Source organism: Bactrocera dorsalis, chromosome 5 (genome assembly GCF_023373825.1).
Source record: "Bactrocera dorsalis isolate Fly_Bdor chromosome 5, ASM2337382v1, whole genome shotgun sequence".
In the NCBI taxonomy this organism is placed as follows: Eukaryota; Metazoa; Arthropoda; class Insecta; order Diptera; family Tephritidae; genus Bactrocera; species Bactrocera dorsalis.
Genome location: NC_064307.1, coordinates 31,136,159 through 31,160,595, shown reverse-complemented (window position 1 = coordinate 31,160,595; position 24,437 = coordinate 31,136,159). Strand labels below are relative to the sequence as shown.

The 24,437-nt window shown below is 34.4% G+C and overlaps 1 protein-coding gene across 2 annotated transcripts in view; it reads right to left on the bottom strand.

The window, feature by feature from the left end:
- Positions 1-22,798, bottom strand: part of LOC105224771 (uncharacterized) — a 100,058-nt gene extending 77,260 nt beyond the window's left edge. For both annotated transcript variants that reach the window (XR_007422979.1, XM_049458272.1), the window contains exon 1: positions 22,224-22,798. The gene's annotated coding sequence lies outside the window, so the exon portion shown is untranslated. The remainder of the gene's footprint in view (positions 1-22,223) is intronic.
- Positions 22,799-24,437: the final 1,639 nt, after the last annotated feature.

Sequence of the window (24,437 nt, the reverse complement as noted above, 5' to 3'; positions counted from 1 at the left end):
TTAGGTTAGGTTAGGTAAGATGGCTGATCAAAGATCCCACGTAGACTAACAATTAGTCCTTTGTGATGCCATTGAAAAGGAACTCCCGTGTTCGGACTTACAGATTGGCGAAACGCTTTGTAGCCAATACATAGTTACACAGACGCTTAACTTCAACACCCGCCAGTTCGGTGGGGTGTCCAAAGGTATGCGTCCCCAAGTGTCTGAGTCTTGACCTCCCAAAAGCGGGACAGTCAAGCAGGAAGTGCTGGCTTGTTTCTACCGCATCTTCTTCCAAACAGCTTCTGCAGTCGGCATCCGGTAAGATTCCCATTCTTACCGCATGTCTTAAAATACTTAATGAAAACGTATTTTTCAAATAATATGGAGTCCATTTCATAATTATTTCATTTGATGAATTTTTTAAACAAATTACGATTTCTAATACGAGTACCAAACTTTTATATTTCTAATACTTCCGTATTAGAGAACAGAAACAAATATTAGTTATCGGAAATCACTTAATTGTTTTTCAAAATATTCTACTTTGAGATCTTTACATGACGTCATTCAGTGTCATGTCAAGCCTATACGATTTTTTCCATCGATGTGTCAAAGCTCGTATTATCACGGTGTAAAGTGATCCGTCTTCGGCGGTGGGTTTTCTTAATTTCTTGAAAGACAACTGACAAAAAAATTGTCGTGTACCACCCAGAATGCCATGTTATGCGTTGTTATAGTTGTATGGTTACCAGATGTCCAGTTTTTCCACAAAAACGTTCAACTTTATTACAAAAAATCACGTTTTTCAAAGAATGTATTTCGGACTTTTCGCTCAACTTGTGGTCAACCGAGCGTACAATTCGAAATACTATCACCCATCTTGAGGCCCAGCATTCATTACTGGATAATATTCGATCGAATAGAGCACCCCCAGGACGCAGTGAAGAAACTATAGCAGCCGTAGCTGAGAATGTAAACGAACACCGTGGAGATTGATTTGACGGCGTTGGCAGGAACTCGAACTGACTCATGGAACGACTTCGCGCATTTTATGTCGATATCTTAGATTGAAAGAGTACAAAATGCAGCTTGAGCAAGAACTAAAACCGCTCGACCTTCCCAAGCGACATCGCTTCGCTCTATGGGCTCTTGAAAAGTTCCAAGAAGATCTGACGTTTTCGAGCCAAATTTTGTTCCGCGATTAGGCCTATTTCTGGCTCATGCACAATTACCGCATTTGGGACGAAGAGCAACCTGAAGAGATTCAAGAGCTGTCATTTCATCCAGAAAAAAACAACGGTTTGATGTGGTTTGTGGGCCGGTGGAATCATGGGTCGTTATTCTTTAAAAATAATGCCAGTGAGAACTTAACCGTGAATGGTGACCATTATCGCGTCATGATAACCGACTATTTGATGTCTGAAATTGAAGAACGTGATCTGGGCGACATATGATTTCAACAAGACGGCACCACTTCCCACACATCGCATCAATAAATGGATTTATTGAGAGAAGACTTCGGTGAGCAGATGATTTCATATGAATGTGTGCCACCAAAGTGAGCTTGAAACCTGAATGGAAAAAATTATCCCGACTCCAAAATGTCACAACTATTTAACAAACTATGTAGATCAAATCAGGTAAATTTATAGATTTCGCGTACGACATACATACTTAAGGGTGTGGATGCAAGATCTTCATCAGCAACAGAGGTTTACACTTCAGCAAGGCTTGAAAATATATTCATTCCGCGCATGCGTGTCGATAGCTTAAAAATACACAATTCGAACCCATAAAAATGACATAAAGCAGCAGAAAAATCCGTTGCCAAAAATGGGAGACAAATTGAAGTTCGCGACTTCAATACAGATGAGCCTCAATTATGTAAAGACATATTTATTGATTTATTGCCGTTAGATCAACTCTTGCCGCGTATACAAACAACAAAATACGTGTTCAACGGTTCATTGGGGACCTTCAAAAACGTAAAGCCACACAATGACTAGCGGCAGTGAACACACACACACATGTGTAAATATGTAAATTTGTTGACGCCGCCGATGGGCTAAAGACATAAATGTTTTTCAATCATAAACCTTCACTTTACAGCATTATTTTCTTTATGTTTTTTGTCATGCTGTTGTTTTTTCCCCTTTCTTTGCCAAAGATGGCGCAAACGTGCTATGCAAGCAATTCGCATGCGCGCCACACCCAGACACCACAAACACGCTAAAGCTGATTTTAAAAGCGCAGTAGTACAAAAAATGTCCTAATAAATATTTATGTATATTGTATTTGTAAAATATTAAGAAATAATCGTAGCTTGAAAAAATATGGCAAACACAATGTTGTGAGTACTACGTTTGTCATAAAACGGGCGATAAAGCCAGTAATAACAAAAACAATTTAACAATTGAATGTCTGAAATTTGTTCTCGCCACAAATTAGGTATTTCAAGACACGCTCGAAGCATGTTGGAATGCAATGCGATTGGAAATTTAATTATCATCGCCCATAAATATCACACACACACATGTATGTATTTGTTTACAAAGATATTTCGTTTGAATGTTTTTAACACTCAAATGCTGATTCTAACAACAGCCGTTACAATAAGTGGCCGCACGCTGATAAATAGTAGAAACCGCAGTTACTATTAATTAATTAATAGAAAAACTAAATTGAAGGGAGCAGATAACAACAATGCAATCTTAATGAAATGAATTGAGCAATCGAAATGTGGGATATTTTCTAAGGCTTTATACATAACTACACATTGTATATAAATATGTACATAAGTATGGACAAATATATATAATGAAGATAGATATGCATAGTGTACATGATAAGATTAACTGTTATACACAGTATAGCTTTTTGATGAGCGTTTGTTGTCTGTTATTCATTAATTTCAATAGCTCGGTTAACCACCATAAATTGTTTGTATGTGGTATATTTTGTCCGATATTAGAGTACCCAGCGAATGCGCCTCAATAGAGCAGTAGCGGTTCAACTCAACAAGCTCTTACCAACCACATATTCTATATGAATTGTTGTTAATTTTGGAGCGGTATCTGAATCAGACACACATCCACACATTTGCTTAAGCCCATATGCACATTGCTATGTCAGAAAGGCCAGGGCACTTTAAAAATCAATACCCAGAATTTTGATATGGATAAGCAACCAAATAAATAACATACTTTATGAGTTTAGTTTTATTTTGATAATCAGTAGACTACAACACTTTGTTCATAATTTTAAAAATCTTAATTTCTTCTTCAAAACCTAAGTCGTCCTCCTCAAAGTAATCCTCCTTGGCCACAATACACTTGCGCCAATGTTTTTTCCAATTCTCGAATCAGTTTTTAAAGTCAATAGCCTTCAAAGCGCGTAGCTATTCACGTTTAATGTCCTCAATTGTTTCTTCGGAGCGGTCGTTTGAGTTTGCTGAAAAGCCAGAAGTTACACGGAGCTAAATCAGACCAATCCGGTGGTTCCTGCACGATATTGATTGAACGTTTGGGGGAAAACTCTCGAAGAATCAATGCCGTATGGACGGTGCATTATCATGGTGCAAAAAATTAGAGTTATTAGCCAATAATTCCGGCATGTTTCTACGAATAGCTTCGTGCAAACGACGCTTATAACTCAAATATTAGTCCTTGTTGACAGTTTGGCCGGTCGGAAGGATTTCGGAGTGCACCACACTTTGATAGTCGAAGAAAACTGTCAGCGTAATCTTGATTTATGATTTGCTTTGACGTATTTTTTCGGCTTCGGCTCACCATTGTCACGGTATTCGGCCGATTGGTCGTTTGTTTCCGGGTCGTAAGCATAGATCGAAAACTCATCGTCAGTAATAATACATTTCATGATATCTTTTCAGTCGGAAAGCATTGTTTCACAGACATGAACGCGGTGCTATTTTTCGAAAAATTTAGTGATGTTGGAACTAATCGTGCGTTCACTTTTTTTAGGTTCAAATTATCTTTCAAAATGGTTTTATTTGATCCTTCCAATATTCCAAAGATGCCAGTAAGATCCCTGACTATTAATCATCGATCGAACACCATTTCCTTTATTTTATTGACGTGTTGATTACCAGTTGATGTTGATGGGCGTTGTCAACGGCTTATCGACTCTCTTTGAATAATTTGTACCAATCAAAAACACTTCCTCGCTGAACGTTTTGGCACCAGAAATTTCATGCCGCACACAAAATTTATTGTAACTTCTTTGTTCTTTGCTCTTCAGAAAGACAAGCGCATACTAATCACTATTGATTGATTTGATGTGACATTATATCCGATGCCGGTGATTCTAACAAGTAAGTAACTTCTTGTAGAGAAAAGGACATTTGTAAAATTTCAAAAATTGTTCGGGATGGAAACAATCTGTGTTGCATCTAATGATCCTGAGGATTCCACTAATCAAGAACTTCCCTTGTATATTAAATATCTTGCAACTATTGAATTACGCGAAAAATTCTAAAAATAGTCTCTCATAGTCGCTGTTGATAAGAATTAATGGCAAAAGCAGGTTTTTTGTGTTATAAAATTCCCCGTAACAACTACGTTAGCAAAAAAATTTTCATAAATCTGACGGCATTCTAAACTTATTTTTACATTGACTACACCCTTCGAAAATATCATTTAATTGACGAACACAATATGATTTTCCATGATAATTTGATTATGGCGCCACCTGTCATGAGCTTATTTTACCTATTTTCTTCTTCCAAGGGGATTATCTATAATCATTGAAAAAATTTAATTACTTATGAAAATAGATAACAATGCTATAAAATATTCGATATTCAGCTACCGCTTTAGAACTATTATAGTTAGGTTAAAGTCTAATCCATTAGAATTTTGCCATCTAACTGGATTTTGTAGATATTACATCACTTTAGACTTAGTGTTCATAGTTAACTACACATTCGTCATCGATTCGTCTTATATGATGTCACTTGTGCCGTTAAATAAGTTATCGGAAGCAGTTTCACTTTTGTTTTTTTTATTACACACGGCGTTATTCTGCCGCTGCTCACTATCAGCATTTCATTTCGATTGACTTTTGACTGATTTCGAAGTATAAATTTCATATGCTTATTAATGTTTCTACATATGTGTGTATGTATGTACATACATAGCAATTAAGTTAGTATTGATATAGTAATATACGCCAGTAAATTCAATACTCATCGTTATTGTTAAAACAATACTCCGAACCACACTTACATATATGGGTGTGTTTATCAACCAAGCGAACAACAGCAATAGAGACCCATACTCAGCGATGGATGAAGGACGGTGGGGGCACGCGTCACGGTATCAGTGCAAAACATGTCGTATTATTAGTACATTTTTATTGACTCTACTTTGAAATCGAAATTTAAATTTTGTCAATTTGTTTAACAAATTGAAAAATGTGTTTTGCTCCAACAATTCCACGAGCGCTGAAGTGCACTTGCCATCAGTCGCATGTAATCGAAACTAACGATGTTTTTTATTGTTTTTGTTTTTCTAATTGTCGTAACTTGATAGCTCACGTGTGACTGTGAGGGTGCAGTACCAGTATTAGCTTACTATTTGTATAGTTTACACAAAAAAGGTTCTAGGCAGGTAGGCATACTTGCACATGTAGGTATTTAATGTCATGAACAAATTTAAGTAGGTGTGTAAATAATGTTCAGTGAAGCGTTGCGGAATTTAAAGCATGTCGAAGAATTTATTTAGTTGGCAAATTAACTATATAGAACCTCGATAACATAGTAGTGTGCTACTTATACGAATAAATATAGAAATTTGTTGCGATAACTTTGAACTTTGACCGTATACGGGTATGACATAGCGCTCATTTGATGGAAAGTAGTCAAATTGTGAGGTTATGTTAATTAGCGAAGGTCAACTTATAGTTGAAGTGAACTATTGTCTATTATCGCTGTAACTCGAAGTATACTCGAGCTATTTGTTTGTACTTAGTTATGTAAGTCAAACATAAAACCACAATTATTTAATTAATCAAGAAAGCACTTGACTACATCGTTGAAATAAACGAGAGTGAACTGCAATTCAGATAGTTAATTGATAATGTTAACTAAGACAAAAAAGGTTAACCGACGCTATAATACCCTTCGCAAATACAAAGGATTCCTTACAGGAACTTTAATTAGATTGTTCAGTTTGTATGTCAGCTATATTCTATAGTGGTGGAATTGGTGGTTGGGAATCGACAGTTAACAGTCAGAGATCTTACTGGTGATGAGTGTAGGATCTAATCGGCCGAATATCGGGACAGAGGTGAGCCGAAGCCGAAAAAACCACGTCAAAAGAAGTAAAAAATAAAGGTTATATTGACAATTTTCTTCGATTATCGAGGCGTAGTTATCCGAACTCATTTCGACCGGCTAAACAAGGAATATTATTTCATTGTTATCCGTTGTTTGCGCGAAGCTATTCGTAAAAACAGGCCGAAATAGTTTCTCGCCAAATTTTAAACCAATATCGTGCTGCAACCGTCGTATTCGCCTAATTTAGATCCGTGTGACTTGCACCCGTTTCGAGTCAATTACGGCATTAAGGTTTCAAATTTTTTTATTTTCTTAAGCGGTCAGTAGGGTAATCTGGCCTGTTTTTTTTGACATTTTTTTTCATAGAAATTTTTATTCTACAATAGAACTTTTTTCACATATCATGGAGGTACATCGTGGAGTGTATAAATAAATTTTTTCGGAATTTTTTGATGAAATCTCTCGGAGAAATGGCTGGGTGAATGAGATGCGTTTTTCACTGGCGGACACGATATCTCATGTTTGGATCATCTGAAACACAAAACCCCAATTTATTCTTAAAAAGTACGTGAATGGTTATCGTCCCTACTAGAATCATGAAAAAAAGTAATTAACGTTTTTTTCTTTTTAATTTTTCCCCATGTTTTTTTACATAAATTTTGTCATAACATTGTCAATAAATTATAAAAAATTATGAATTTAGTAGGGATGATAGCCAGGCGTTTTGTGAACATTTAAAAAAAATTAAGGAAATCGGTTCAGTAGTTCGACCGGAATCATGTCCGCCAGTTTAAAAAAGTATGTTTTGAGAAAAACGCGTTTAAAAAGCCAAGTGTGCACTTCGAACGCTGCGAACGTCGAGCGGTATTATTATTTTTGAGAAACCTTCCAATGGTAGAGTGGGTTTCTACATTAATTCTAAGGGTATAAGGGAACAGAAAATGCAAAAAAAAAAAATCGAAGGACATCTTGTGACCGATTATTTGACCAAAAATCGCATTTTAATCATTAACCACTCCCCGCATTCACCTGATATGGCACCGTGCGACTTCTTCCTATTCGGAAAAATGCAATGGTCCATGAAAGGAAAGCGTTATGCAGACGTAGAGGCCATTCATAAGGCTTGCACCGGCATACTGGCTGCCAACGAGCTAAAACACTCATTCGACATGCTTTTGGACCGTGCAAAAAGCTGTATTGAAGCAGAAGGTGACCATTTTGAGTAAAGTAAATTGATTTTGCAGAAAAATTCATTTGTTCTGTTTTTTAAAGTCCTATTTACTTTGGAACGCACCTTGTAATATTTTTTTCAGAATTCTTTGATAATAGTGTATGTTTTTATCAATAAAAAAATTCTAATAAAATGTTTAATTTTTTATGAGAAAAAAAAATTTGAAAAAGGGCTATTTTTTACCAGAGGAAACCCATGTATTTAAGTCCTCAAATGCGAATCGCTACGCGAATTGAATGTTATTCCGGAAGTTATTTTTAACAACTGTTTTGAGGATTGGAAAAAAAGTTGCCAAAGTGTATTGGGGCCAAGTGGGATTACTTTGATTAAAAAAAGTATAAGATAGATATAAGGAGGAGGACCTTCGCGTTACAGTTAAGAGCTCATAGAAAATCAACCGAAAATACTAATATTCGTTTTTCGACCCACCCTAGTTTACATAAATACATTTGTACTGTGTATATATATTTTTTCGTTTTTTTCCAGATTAAGCTAGTACACTTAGTATATTTTATTAGATTATCACAATAATTTTTTTTTTATTTTTATATTATCAAATCTAGGTTGATAGAATACAGGGTTACGCTGTTGACGTCACAAAAACAACATCGTCATGCTTACGGTGGCACGAATTTGAAAAAAAAAATCAATAATGCATTTGGTAATCGATTAGTATCATGAAGAGCCACTGATAGGATTCGTATACGCACTTGCGCACTTTGCTTTTGAGTTTCTTTCTTGCAATTACCATTGATCCAGTTGATCTCGATATTAGCAACGATTTCTTCGTACATGCACATTATGTAGCATACGCTTGTGGTTTTAGTAACTATGCAGATATTTTCAGAAACCCTGAGTGATATAAGTATAGTGTAGAAAGCTAAATTGGGGTATATATACTGATAATATAAATTTAAAATTATTTGACTTAAAATATAATTAACTCCTGCCACTTCATTGCACATTAAGGGAGACTTAACACAATATCTCGTGAATTCTTCGAATCATTAGTTGTAAAATTCTGAAAAAATTTGCGACTGATGTGCCAAGAGATCTGCGGTGTTTCTGATGACGAATTTGAGTTCACGTCAATGTATCCTTTTAGTATATGGTGGTGGTTTGACTAGCACAATAGTCCAACGTGTTAGAAAATGTTTACTATTGAATCAACTTCATCATAAAACATATGATTTCAAAGTTGTCATAACAGTTTCTCTGTGAACGCTGCAATCAAATACTAATGTTATATCATCTAACTAAACAATCCATTACGTCATCGTCATTGGCAACACAAGAGCCCCAAAAAAAAATCTGGTTTTAGTGTTTCCAATCATTAGTAGTTTATTTTCGTGTCTCTCTGTCATTTTCACACCTCATCAATAATATCAACAAGGCATCACAACAAACGTAAGTTGTCCAAAAAAGTTTGTTCACATAAACTGGTCACTTAAGGCCAGTCTTTCTCAATTTGACGTGTTCTTTTGACGAAAACAGTTTTGTTGCTTGTATGACAAATATGTACAAACAAACATGTAGGTATGTTTATACAAATTTATTAATCACAATTCCATGAATACGCTTTGACATGCCTAAATGAGACGCCAAACAATAACAAAATATTGTACGGAACCACAAAACAAATAAATGCGTATCTATTCGATTAGTGGAAGGTCTTCGAATTAATGAGTAACACGAAAAACTTCAAGTGTGGAAAATTTGAGGAAATTTAATCCAATTATATGTATGTGTGTGGGTATATACAAATAGATTTTTATGTAAAGTTAATTAAAAATAATATATTTTATTGTATTTGCTATTAGTTGTATATCAGTTTATATTTGTACATATATATGTATGTATGTATTTATGTAAATTTGTTCAAAAATTGCGTGGGTTGTGCTTTATGTATTATAAATGAAAATTTATTTGTTTGACACTCCTCTCTTTGTTTAATTTATGTACTATTATATATATGTAGTTGGTTGAATTTTTCGATTTTCAAAAATATAATGCTTTAAGAGCTGCAATTTCAAAAAGAAGAAAAGAGCGGAATTTATATCACAATATTTTATTAACTGCACGCCCTTCAATTATAATATTAAAAGTACCAGTAAACATTTTGAGATAATTCAAGCTCAATGATGGTGTGTTATTGGTGTACAATAAGTAGCCCAGAGTTTAAATTTGATAACGAATTATTTCGTCTATCTATAATACTAAAATTGGGGTTGATTATATACATATGTATAAATATGTACATATAAAATAGTGCAGATAATAGAAAGTCTTCGATGACGCGTTTATTACATATAGACACATATTTGTAAAGAAAACAAGAAAAAATGTTAACAGAAGCTATAATGCCCTACACAAATACAAAGGATTGCTTGTAAGAACTTGATTTTGATGGGTCAAACTGTATGGCAAATATATGTATGTATGCCACAGTGATCCCATCTGAACAATTTCTGCAAGGATTGTACTATTGCTTTAGGTAATAATCCATGCCACATTTCTTGAAGATATCTCGTCAAATGATTCCGATCGTTCAGTTTTGCCATATGCAATCTATACTCAATTTCACGGATATATCTCGTCAGATAAAAAAGTATTCGATACAAGCACTTGATTCCGATTATGTTGTAATGGTCCGATATCGACCGTTCCGACGAATGAGTAATTTCTTGGGGAAAAAAGACGTTGGCAAAATTTCAAATCGATATCTCAAAAACTGAGGGAGTAGTTTGCGTATATACCGCAAGATGGAAGGAAAGCAGACGGACATGGCTTAACCGACTCAGCTTCATGCTGATCATTTGTGTTACATATACATATCTTTCTTCCACAATTGCAGCCGCTTTCGACGGCCTCAATATGGCCAAACCGAACTCCTTATTGACCGCCTGTCCCTCCGGAACAAATTCGTGACGCACCAATGCATGAATATTGAAAAAACAATGAGCATCGCTTTGATTTTTCAGCGGCTTTGGCATGTTTGTTTTGGTTTCGGCTCGTTATTTTCCCTCCATTCCGATGATTGTTGACTTATTTGTATGTTAAACTCATAAACCCGTGACTCATCAGCAATTATAATGATCTCTATGAATGTGGGATCGGAATTCACACGATCCAGCATGTCCAAAGACATCTGTGTAAGGTAGTCTTTTAGAAAAAAATACAGCTTTATCGGGACGAGTCGAGCAAGAAGACGTTTCATACCCAAAATATTCACCAAAATCATTCGTACGGACTCGCGAAAGATGTTGAGCTCTCTTGACATCTCTCTAACACTTGCTTGACGATCTTCAAGCATCACATCCTTCACTTTTTTAATATTTTCATCGGATGGAGAGGTCGACAGTCGTCCAGAAAGAGGCATGTCTTCAACGATCTTTCGATCGTCTTTGAAGGCTTTGTTCCAGTCGAAAGAAACTGAACCACCGTAAGCCTTTTTCAACATTCGTTTCGATTCAAAAGACAAAATTTGGTTAGAATTACAAAATTTGAGTCAAATTCTCTGTTCCATCTCTTTATCTATCGCAACGCACTACTGAGGTGTACCGACTTAAACAGCTGCTGTAAACAAACTGGTTAACAGATTGCGTTCATATTTGGCATAGTAATTAAGGACAGTCCTACTAATTGTATAAAATACATTTTTTCGAAATATCATTCACTCGAGGAATTTAAATAACGGTGTATATACATATATATTATAAAGTCTTCGATGTAAGGGTGTGTCAAACAAGGTGGTAAACTTAATATACCTTGTTCGGGGTATAAAAACGTAAATATATATACAAACGTATGTATATAGGAAAGAGTGCTATGCTATATTTCACAGCTGCAAAATAACGCAAATATCGGCTGAAATCTAATAACTTTGTTAATTGATGAACAAACACAAATTGAACAGCTGAATTTTCGGAATTTCATCAAATGGTCAGCTAATGAAATGGACAAATAAAATACGAGAAAAAGAAATTAAATATCTGTAAGTGTACCATATATAGCACTACGTTTATTGCTAGTGTTAACAGACACGTCATTTGTTTTTGATACAACTATTTATTTCATTTTTAAAAATACTCCACAAAAGCGATTTATAAATTCAGTGAAAACCTGCTATGATTGTAAGTATTGTCAAAATCAATCGATGTTTGAGACGAATTTGAGACGAAACTGCGAAACCGTCAAACATTGAAAATAATTGTAAACAAAAATGTGTCCTATTTCATTAGTGACGTCTCAAACTAAAGCATTTTCCTGTCAGGCACACATCACAATAGTAAAGGGTCGAAGCTGTCGTATCTCCATTTCTATAATATAATTATTGATGTTGTTGCATGTGATGCAGTAAGTTGTGATTAGACCAATAACCGTCCTGCAGCCTTTTTGAGATCGTGTGGGTAGAAAACCTGCGTGTTTTCTTGGTGATCCTGCATGCCATGGCATTCTATCTCACACTGAACTATCTGCAAACCCTTTCAGAAGTTTCATTACCTCATCTGCTATTTCGTTTTACGAAACGCCCTTGTGGGCTGACCGCTATATGTACTGCCTCCCAGCTTCTAAAGACATTCCTCTGATCTTGGCGTTCGGGGAAACGAAATAGTGGCTGAGATGCCATCTGCATGACTACCCAACCGCATGAACCACAGTGCGATATGAGATTAACGCTTTAAATGTCGCTTGGCTATCGACGTAGTATATAACTTTCTTGTGGCTTTCACATATATTTTTTTTATAAATGAGTGCAGCGCTCAAAACTACGGAGCAGACAAAAAGTGAAACGAAAAGAGCTCTATTTTCTTTCAAAAGTATGTAATAGTGACCACTTCATTATAAAAATTACCAAATCAAATTGGACAATTGCGTTATAAAGAGCTACAATAAAATAATTTCTGACATCTAACAAATAATTTGTCAATTTCAAAGAAGCCGACTTAACAAGCATAAAGTTTGCGCATGTGTAAATCAGCGGCATTGAACTGCTTCACTGAATTGAAATTGAAAGACTTTGTTAGCATTGTACGTTTTCAATTTAATTTCTTTGAAAAATATATGGCATTTACAGAGCTGAAGCTTTCGGCGAAACATCTACACATCAGGTGTAGTCTACACCCAAGGTAGGCCTGCAATATGCACTCATGGCTGCAAATTTATAAAACGAAACAACACTATTTATTAAAATATGAGGAAAGTTTCGGAAAAAAATATTTCGACTCTAGAGACCAATAAAAATGTCTATTTAAATAATTATTCATTTTTGCTAAAACAAATGGAAACTTGACAACAGCAATATTTTGCCAAGTGCTCATCGAGTGGCTCACTTCTCAGTGCCTCAGCACCAGCACACTCGATGATGTCTAGCGGCGTAAAGATTCAAGAGATTCATGAGCCAATGGCACGCAGAGTAAGCGCACTTGAAGCGACCATAACAGTGGCAATAAAGCAATAAATAATTCCGTCATATGCAAAAACAATAACAACACTATAGTTTTGCTGCGAAAAGCAATATAATTACAAATACATATGTATGTACATACATATGGTACACACAGAAAATAACTAGAGAAAAGAAGTGAAGTGTTTGAAGACATTTATATTGACGGGCACACATGCGTACATATGTACTTATGTGGGCAATCAATATATGGCATGTAAGTAGAATCGTCGTCAATCGTCAATTGAGATTGAAACATTTGCAAATTCTGTCGGTTACGGCTACGAATTGCCCACTCGATTTACTTGATTAAGTGGTTGATTGTTGGTAGCAATATTTCTTTATCGCTATTATGGTTGCTAATGGTAAGCATTGTTGAAAGCATGACATACAGTGGCGAAAAAAATCATGGCACCTTTAAGTGAAAGAAAACAATAAACAAAAATTAATAAATTTTAAGTTCTCATCTAAAAATAAATTATATACTACGGTGAGCAAAAAATAGTAACATTTTTAATTTAATTTTCGCGCGAAAACCCAATTATTGAAATATTAATTTTTTTGTATACGCATGTCTTTCTGAATAAAGTGCATTCGACGATTTTTACGATGAGTGAATTTATTCAACAAAGAAGTCGCCTTACATTTTATGCGCCAAATCAAATTTCTGGTCCCAAAACGTTCAGAATATTGAAAAAGGCCTTCGGTGATAATTGTTTGTCGCGAGGAAGCGATTTTGATCGGCACAAATTATTTAAGGAGGCTTGGGAACGGAAGACGTACCACGTACAGGACGGCCATCAACATCAGCTGATGATCAACACGTCAATAAATTGAGAATCGACGATGAACAGTCAAAGATCTTACTGACATCGTTGGATTATCGGAAGGATCAGTGAAAACCATTGTGAAAGATCATTTGAGCCAAAGAAAGTGAAAGCACGATTGGCTCCAAATTCACTAATTTTTTTCGTTGTGTTAACGTCAGTGAAACAATGCTTTCGGTTTGCAAGGATGTCATGAGATGTATTTTTACTGGCGATGAGTCTTGGATCTATGCTTATATCCTATTCAGGGTATAATTAGGGAGCAAAAATTTCTAAGATATTCGTAAAGAGTCATTAAAATTATGTGCTGGATATTTGGCTGAACTTCTTTCCTAAAATTTGCGATGTGGTCTTGATGCTATCCGACGACCGGTGGACCCTGAAACATTTAATACAAACCCGAACTATTGATTAATATTTCAGGGGCTGCTTCGTTAATAAAAATAGACCCGAAAAATTCATATTGGTTGCCGAAAAGAGAGTGCCACTACCAAAAATTATTTTCTGGCAGTTACTCTCGAAAATCTTGCCCATACATTTGGTGAATAGTTATTCGTTTTAATATCGATTTGTAGCTAAATATCTACTAAATATTATGTGAATCTATTTTTTAGCAGAAATGTGTTCGGAAATTTTTCATTCCTAAACCGTATGAAAATCCGGATCCGGCCGGTTACTTAGACCCGACTGTCGTGGGACCGCAGACACAGAAAGTCTTCCAGTATATTTCTTATAATAAGAATGAAAGAAAAGAAATAAAATCACTGTCACTTTATCTAAATATATCTCAAATAATTCTAATCGAGAAAATTTTATTGTGAATATATTCATTTTGGTAAGTCAGTTTAAAGGGGTTACATATGTAGGTTTACGGATTTCAAAAAATCGAATTTGTATTTTCTTGTTTTATTAAATTCTACAAAACCTCCAGAATATTGTTCTAAATTTTCATGTTATAATAGTTTCGGAGATACAGCCTTGAGAACTTGTGCGCTCGAAGCTAGCTAGGCTAACTTCAAACGCGTTTTTCTCGAAACTATGTTTTTGAAGTCGGTTGGCGAGAATTCTCAAAAACTACTCAACCGATCTTTATGAAATTTTACACAGGTCTTTGAATACAAGTCTTAAGAACTTGGACGAAGGATTTTTTTCGATTACAACTATTTGGAAAAAATGTCGCGAAATTTTATTTTTTTTTTGGAAAAAAGTCTGCCAAAAATCCAATTCTCAGGTTTTTTCCTTCGTCCAAGTTCTAAGTTAAGATTTTAGTTAAAACACGGAATTTTTCAATTATGATGATCCAACAACAATTTTTTTCAACAAGTGGAAAAATTTATAATTTTACGATTTCACGATGCTTTACGACGGGTTGTGAGTACCCCAATTATATTTTTTCCAAAAATTTCAGAATTTCTTTGTTAATAGTGTATGTTTGTAACAATCTAAAATTCTAATAAAATATTTCATTTTTTATATGAGAAAAAGATTATTGAATAAAGGTTGTTTTTTTACCCGAGGAAACCCATGAACCCCTCAAAAAGATTCATTTTGAAAATTCAGTGTTTAATTTTAGATGAAAAGATAAATATGTGAACATTTAAAAACATTGCTGTGATTGCTTTTATTTTTCGCGCAGCTGTACGTGTAGCGTTTTATGCGTGAAGGTGTCGCATTAAATTTACACTTGCCGAAACGCTTTTGCGTGAAAAGAAGCAGCGCCGACAAGGCATATCGGCGCCGTTATTTGTCACCAAGGTTTCCTAAGCCCAAAATAAAGTTGTATTAACTAGGCTAAGACGTTAACCGTTTTGTTATTTAAATTAGCATTAAATTAATTTTTTATTTCACCTTAATATATTTGAGTCAACATTACTTTTGCTTTCCTTCTTTATTTTCTTTCTGTGTCAACAGTTTTTTTTTTTGCCATTTCTTTTTTCGGTGAATACTTTTATGTTGGTTTTATGTCCACTTTGTCCACTTAATAGAAAGAAATGCGCGTGTCTTTTGCCATTTCTGTTTTTTTAGTTTACTTTTTTTTGTTGCCAAAAATTTGGTTCCATGACTCATCGGCATTATTGCGAGGCGTTTCGTGTTAATTTCAAACACTTGTAAATTGGTGGCGAAAATTTTCGCTGCAATCAATATAACTAGTGCGAATAATAAACAGAACTCTCAAATATTGACGATGGTAATAAATTAGCTGTGCAAAAGTGGGTTAATAAGTTGTCTAAAATTTTGGCTACTTTTTTGTTTTGTTATCCACTTACTTTTATTATATTATTTATGCGTGTTTTATACTTATTCAGCTGAAATCATACGGTGAGTTTACGAAGTGCTCACGCTATCACTTTTTGTTTATACATGTATGTATGAAATGCAAGTATGTATATACCATATATACTGTATATATACATATGTATGTATGTATATGAGTATTTAATAAAATTTTGTGCTATGTTTGCACGTTTGCATTATATTTGCACATCCATTTTTAACCGGCATTGCAAAACTGGTTGAGTGCCGCAAGCGTTATAGCGAAGAAGCAAAGTGTACTTTATCGATTTTTATATTTTTGTCTGAGTTCGCAATTTCGGCATACAAATATGTATGAATGTAAGTAAGTAAGCACACAGTATAGTATGTCATGAGTGTTTTTGGGGAGGCGCATTTATTTTGTTGGCAGCTCTACTCCTTCAACTGAAAGTCATTAGCTCGCTTTTTGATATCTTACTGGCTTTATTTAAGGGTTTGTGGCAGCACACAGTAGTTGGACGAGTATGTGCATAAATACATATTTAATTTTATTCATTTATCTATTTGTGTGCATGTTAGCAACATTCTGATATCGCATTTTGACTACACTGTTTCCATACAAAAATGCAAAAAATAAAAAATAAACAAATATACTGTGAACACATGTGCATATGTATACATATATAAATATGTACTGAAATACATATTTAAGTATATCTATCAGCTTTCGGCAATGCTTCATTATGCCCTGAACCCCAAAGATAAAGACGGAAACTCTTTATACTACTGTGGGCCAAAAATAGTAAGACTTTTTAATTTAATTTTCATGCGAAAACCTATTCGTCGAAATATATTTTTTAGGTATGTATGACTGTCAGTGACATCTATGCCATATACCATATATCAAAATAATCATTAGTGTTTAGGAGGGACAAAGGGATTCCCAACTTATTCCAGTGTAAAAGCGCCTCAAACTCTTCAACGAGGCAACAAATCTCTCCGTTTACATATTTTTTGGTAAGATTTCTATTTGGCCATCCTTCGTTTCCAATTGTTAAACGTCAAAATCTCCTGAACATTGACAGTTGATGGACTTCAGGAGGTTTTGACGTTCTCACTTCCAATGAGCGATGAGTTGGGCATCCCTTTATCGGCGATTTTTACGATGAGTGAAAGTATTCAACAACGAAGTTCCAGAAAAAAATTGCTGGTACCGAAATGTTAGAAATGTTGGAAAATGCGATAATTGTTTGTCACGAGCAAGTGTTTTTGATTGGCACAAATTATTCAAAGAGGGTTGAGAACGCGTTGACGATGAACCACGTTCAGGACAGCCATCAGCATCAACTGATGATCAACACGTCAATAATATAAGAGAATTATTGCTAGAGAATCCACGATTAACAGTCAGAGATCTTACTGATATTGTTGGCATATCGGAAGGATCAGTAAAAACCACTTTGAAAGATGGATGGAAAGATGGTCGTTTGGGCCTAGGAAAAGTGAAAGCACGATTGGTTCCAAAATCCTTCAATTTAGAAAAACAGCGAAGCGTTAAAGTCTGTGAAGCAATGCTACCCGACTACATGGATGTCATGAAACGTATTTGATATTGGTTGATTGGTAAATAATGTACAAAAAGACCGGATAAAATTACTCAATCCATGTTTATGAATTAAATTCGCAAAAAAACATTAGTTTTACCTTAAAAACCTTACCCCCTTAATGTCACAATGTTGAATTGATACGTAACACCCGACTTCAGCTTTCTTTACTTGTTACTACAGTGAAATTACCCATTACGGACAGTCCTTATAACCGGACACCTCGCATAACCTGACAGACTTCATTAATATAACAGTTTCATACAAAACCAATTTTCATATGCGTTAATTAAAACGTTACAATGTCGGGACACGGACATCATTTTGGTATTTTTTCGTTCAAATTGTTGTAATTAAACGGACAAGATTTCATAAAATTTTAAAAGCAAATTGTGCATAATTTATACATAGTTCAGCAACATTGCGCTTGTGCCGTCAGGTTCGCGGTGGTTCAAGAGAAACTAATGTCATAATTGCCATTCTTTCACTTCTGGCTGACGTTAGCTCGCATTTATTAGTTCAATAGAAGTCTACGTAGTACTGAGTTGCAGCTTCTGAACTAAAAATACTTGCTGACACCTGACAATATTTCAATGCCTTTGATTCCTACATATTGCCACCGAATATAGAATTCAGCTGCATCTGTAAGTAGCTATTTTATACTTACTGTCTAATAACATTAGGAAGACTACATATGTACATACTTAATGCATACATGTACTATCCTTAAATATGTACATATGTACAGTATATGTAAACAGCTACTTGCTACTCATATATCTCTTATCACTTTTACCTCAATATAATTACTTCAAAATGTAAGTTAACTCTCCGCGTGGGTTTTACGAATGGCATTGCATCTCAAATTACAAACTCAATTTTATCGCGTTTATTTGAATGCATTGTGAACAAAATTGTACAAACCATACACACTTTTATGTACATTTGTGTATACGTATGTATGTATGTACATACATATATCGTGTAACTATTTCATTATGCCATTGTTCGTGCAAAATTACTTTTACTAGTATCACTTCGCGGCGTCTAAAACTTGACTCTATTATCATTTCATCTCTTCCTCTTTCCTAGCTGTCAGCCAACCAGCTGCCCGTTTTCATATAGTATTTGCGTTTAATTGTGCATTTCTCGTCGTGACGTGAGTAAACCAGACACTAAGTATTTTTGTGTGTTTTAACTCAGTTCACTTATTGTTGTATGTGCAAAATTTTTTAGCACATTTAGCAAAATACAGAAGCAAATAAAAACGAAATAAAACGAATAGAATGGAAAGAAGTGAAATGCAAGCATTGTATTTTTTGTTTTTGTTTTAATTTTGGCTAAGAGTTTTCGCGATTTCAGCGTTTTTGCACGATTGCAATGGGGTTTTGCTACTTCTACACCAAAGCTGTGGATTATTTACGGATATGCATGTACTATATGTATATGCATATATATTTGTGAATTTGTTGTTGTAGCACATAAATTCATTTTTTGTGTATTTACATATAAAACTCTTGTGCTATTCGCCGCTAACTGCAGCTACAAATTTGTGTAGCGATATCATTCCATTAAGTATTATATATTGCTTTTACACACATACATATGTATAATATGTACTTATATATAATATGTGTATAACAATAATGTACTTATGTATATAAAACCGTTCATATGTCAGGGATGCACTTGATTGTTTGTTAACGTTAAATTCACTCACTTTTTATCTTCGAGCTATGCAAACATCAGTATTTACATATATGTACTACATACGAGTATGTACATATGAAAATATAAATGTACGAGTATATACATATGTATGTATTTACATTATATGTATACATATATCATAATATGTATAAATACAAGTACCCGACTTGATTTGTTTGCCATGCAAGTGACTTAATGATTACTCTGCATTGCATTTTTCCATTAATTCCAGCTTACAGTAACAGTTATGGTAACAGTGCAAGTGACAGCTGATATTGATTTTTCCAAACGTCATTGCGGAAGTTACCACACACGCCATGCGCTGGGCTGCACCACCGGCAACCCACTGCTTTCTGCTTTTATACTCTTCATTTACGTTTTTTCTTATATTTACACACTTACACATGTATTTACATGCATATGCATGTATTTCATTTGCACGCAAGAAAATCGCTACAAATCTTTGTAATTATTTCTTAGTGCCCCTTGCCGTCATTTGCAGTCATTTTTCCTCTGGCTTCGGCCTGCCTTCTCTTTTGTTTGTGTTGTGAAACTTATCAGTTTCTCTGTGTGTTATTAACATCTGCTTTCAATTTCTCTTGATGTTTTTAATCACAGTTTTTGCTGCTTAATGCATGTGTGTTAATACTTAATGCCACTATGTGTACATACATATGTATACTAATATTGTAAATGCATATACGAATACAAAATTTACTGTATCAATGATTATACCAACTAAAAATTTCCATCAATATGCTAGACTCTATATATGTATGTATGAAGATATTTAAGAGATCTAACAAAATGTAAAATACGGTAGCTGTTGTCATAATTTGAATGAAAAAGTACAACAAGCCTCGGATGGGAGACCCCCTTTCGATGACGACCATGGCAAACGAATTAAGGATAACGATTTGAGGGCATACACCTGGAATGTCCGGTCCCTTAATTGCGAAGGTGCCGCTGCAAAGCTGGTTTATGTCATCGTTAGAGTGAAGGCTGACATCACCGCCCTTCAAGAAGAAAAAGGATTGTGAAACTACCCACAGCCTACCTTCGGGATATGGAAGTCTAGTGCCTTTTAATCACAACAATCTATTTGAACTTTTGTATTAATTGTATTCAAAGTCCTAGTTTCGTAAAAGTAAATGAAACCAAATGCTTTCGTGTTAGCCGCGTTATCAGAAACTCTCCAAAAATTTTTGATGAGTTGCATACCATCCATATAAAAATTTTGTTTTAGCGATAAATCGGTGCGGCTGTGCTGAGTAATGAAAAACAAAAATGGTTAAGTTGGAATTCCTCCTTTTCTCAAGAATATATGGCTTTTAAATGTTGTAAAAAATTATCACGAATAAAAAAAAAACAAAGTCATATGTTTGATAAACAAGAAGCTTCGCACAGGCATCTTAGCTATAAACCAAGTATTGGACACAAAATGAAGCCGAATCGCATCACACAACCAACTTAAGGGATACCATACATATGTACATATTATGAGCATACATACATACAAATAAAGTTCTAAAAATATTAGCCCTTATTGGAATGTTTCAGCCAAAACGTTTCCCTATATTTACGAAAAAAATATATACATATGCAATGTTAAAGTTTTTAGAAAAAAGGTTTTGAAGATTAACGTTAAAACTACGAATATTCAGAACATCTTCTCACTGCAATTTCTAATATTTTTAAGAAACATAAATATCAATTGTAAGACTAAGGTACAAGTAAAACTTCCAGCTTTAAATAAAAGTTAAATATAGACATTTAACTTAATATTCTAAAGCACAAGCAATTAGCAATTCATTCTATAAACATAGTCAATTCATTTAATTGCCATTTCGAATGACATAACCTAAAAAGTGGGCGTTTAGTGGAGATGGAGAAAAATCGTGCCCACAACAATGTGTTGTAATCCTTGTTTGTAAAACAAACTCACGACTATTGCAAATGTCTTAACTTCAGCGTTCGTGATTGCGTCAGCCGCTCCTCAATTACAATGCAATTTTTGCGGTAAAAAACAGTTTTTTAAATATAAAGCCACCTGCTAACTGAAATTTTCTTCCGCTTTCATTTTTTTCAGACACATTTTAAAAATGTGTCGTAATATAAGCAGCGTTTGAAAGTGTTCACCGTCCTTGAGCATAAAACTCTGATGTCAAACTTTAGCTTTGTTTGTCTCCAACATATCCACTTTCAGTGCTGTGGTTAACACTGCATTCAATTCTACCGTAAATCTGAATATGCTTGCGGTGTGTACCTGCTTCGCTAACTTAGCTACTCCCTTGCACCCCTTTCCGCTGTATCTATGTACATACATACAACTTGTTTATGAGAAAAATTGCGCATCTCTTATACCAATATTGTTATGTAGGCATGTGCTTGCATTCTTCACCAGACTAGACCACAACAATAACACAGCTCACAAAGCCTCTGCGCTTCCCATTAATAATTCTGCCCTTTGTGGACACGCTTCTCCACAAACTCACTCATATTTCAGGCATAATAAATTTGTGTATATTCAAACTTTTTGTTGCAACAACAATACTGCGAAAGGTTTTGGATATGCTTATTTGTTCATATACCTATAATAATAATACGTGTATAAATGCGCACCTGCTTACGATATGTACATATGTATGTATGTGCAAGTGTCAATTTTCTTAAGATTTGTGTTTATGTAATCCCTACATTTTTTTCATCGAACTCCCTACTAATTTTTACAACTTTATATATTTGTACACATGTATATATACAATTCTAATTGGAGTGCTAATATGCTAATTATGTATATACAATATTGCTTTGTATTTTAATTTTCCTTTTCAGTATACGAATTTCACTTAAATAGAATTGCACTTTCATTTACCATTTGAAATGAATGATGGTGTCGCATCAAGTGGAGTTGGTCGGCCGGTTGGTTCAATTGATTGTTATTGTTTTTACTAAATTGTTTAGTTGAGCTTGGCTTGAAAAACAGTCCGTTTTCATAAAACTGGTTTACGTTTTAACTTTTACATATGTTTTATCTGCTGCTTTAACACTACACTCGTTTCGTTTCGCCACAATTCGATTTTTTGCTTCTTCTTTTGCAACTTCTACCACTGCAGCCACTTCTACTTTTTTTCACTCCTATTCTGCACTTTGCAAAGTCTACTTTTCACTGAATCATCACACACTTCTCATATAAATGCGCATTCAAAATATAAATTCACTTTTCTTTTATGAAAAACTTATTGGTTTTTCTAATTGAAATATGTTTGCGGTTTGTTGTTTCGTCCGTCCCGAAAGAAAGGTATTTCTAAAGTATTTTCTTTCTTTTGAAAGAAAGAAAAAATTTTGTATTCTGTATGTATTGGTCCGCGTATCCGTTTCCGCGTTCGTATTTTACGTCCGTACAGCGCGACAGTTGCGAATGAATTGAAACACCCAAACACAGAAGGGAAACATTGGTCATCGACAAACGTCGGCGGTGGCAGCAGACAATTTTCCGAAAACCGATTGTTATTCGCTTACTTCGCTTTGTGCTTGACATTCGCATTGTTTTGAAAACGAATTGGCATGAAATCCAACTGTCAGTTGCCGGAATGCGTTCTGAAACATACGTCATTCAAATAAGAAATTTAAATCACAGATAAAAATAGCGGCAAAATAGTTACAAAAATTACTGTTAGGTGTGAGTATTTTTTAACAGTCAAAAGGTAATAATACCGAAAATGGCTAGTAGAAAACTGCGGTTATGCCAATTCGCTTTGCATTTCAAAATAATTTGCAAATTGATTAATAAATTAAAGTCTTTAAATGCCTTTCACGAAAAATTCTGCTCCATATATTAAAATTTTACTTCGGCGGAAATAGAAACATGAAAATCATCGAACAAACTATGCACGGAAATATTATAAAAGTTGTTAGATATTAATATATTAATAATAATTGCTCAAAGTATATGAGAATGTTATATAGGGAAATATGTCAGTACCTGCTTAAACCCGAGGCTAGCTCGGAACCGAATTTATACTAATCTAAATATATAAAAGAAAGTTGTGTTAGTTACACCATATATAACTCAAGAACGGCTGAACCGATTTGGCTGAAAATTGGTAGGGAGGTACCTTAGAAATATGTTAAAAAAGTGGGAAATGATGGAGCTATGTTTCTGTTGTTACACACCTATGCAAAAATTCGGTTTTATTACGATTAAAGAGCACTCAAACACTTCTCAGAATCAGTTAATCGTTTTATTGTTGGATTATGAACTTGCGAGGCACCCACTTCACAAGAGCTTTCGCCTCTTTGGAGCATGATTGTCCTCGGAGCTCATTTCGCCAGTTTCCAGCTTAGCAAATATCTTTTCAATGTTGGATTTCCCTGAGCCCAAGTTCTACAGTATTTTCCCCCAAAAAGCATTGCTTTATTAACACACGAAATGCTTTATGATCCACTTTTTTTTGTAAACTAACACAAGTTTCTTCACAAAAATGCTATATCTCATTAACTAATAGTTATAATCCAACTAATAGAAATCATATAAATGGTAGTAGTAGTATTATCTATGTATCAGCCACAGTGAAGCTTGGACGGGTTCTCTATTTAATTATAAATTACAAGCTGTATTGACTAGGGTCCTTAATTGTTTTATTGTTTACATAATTTTTCGTTTTATATTTTCCATTTTCAAATATTGTTAGTTTCGTTTGACTTCCTCTTAGCACATTCTCATTCGGTTCATGTCCATGAGCTATAAGTAAGAGGTTTCATAATTTGAATGAGAATTTCTTGTCATATTACATAATTGTCAGTATTTTGAATGAAAGCATGAATATTTTGATTTGACAGTATCTTTATTTCCGTAAACAGTCTCTTAACCATTTTAAACAATTTCTTTTAATTGTTTGTTTCTTTTTGTTTTATGCACACAGTCTGTGTATGTGTATCAAAACAACAAAAGGAAAATGTTTTCAAATATGAATCAGGGAAATAATTAAATACAAATACTCTGAAATACTGATTAAGTAAATGTTATTTAAATGTTAAAACATAACTAATATTGACATCCTATAGTAGGTGTATCTGTAATTTATGA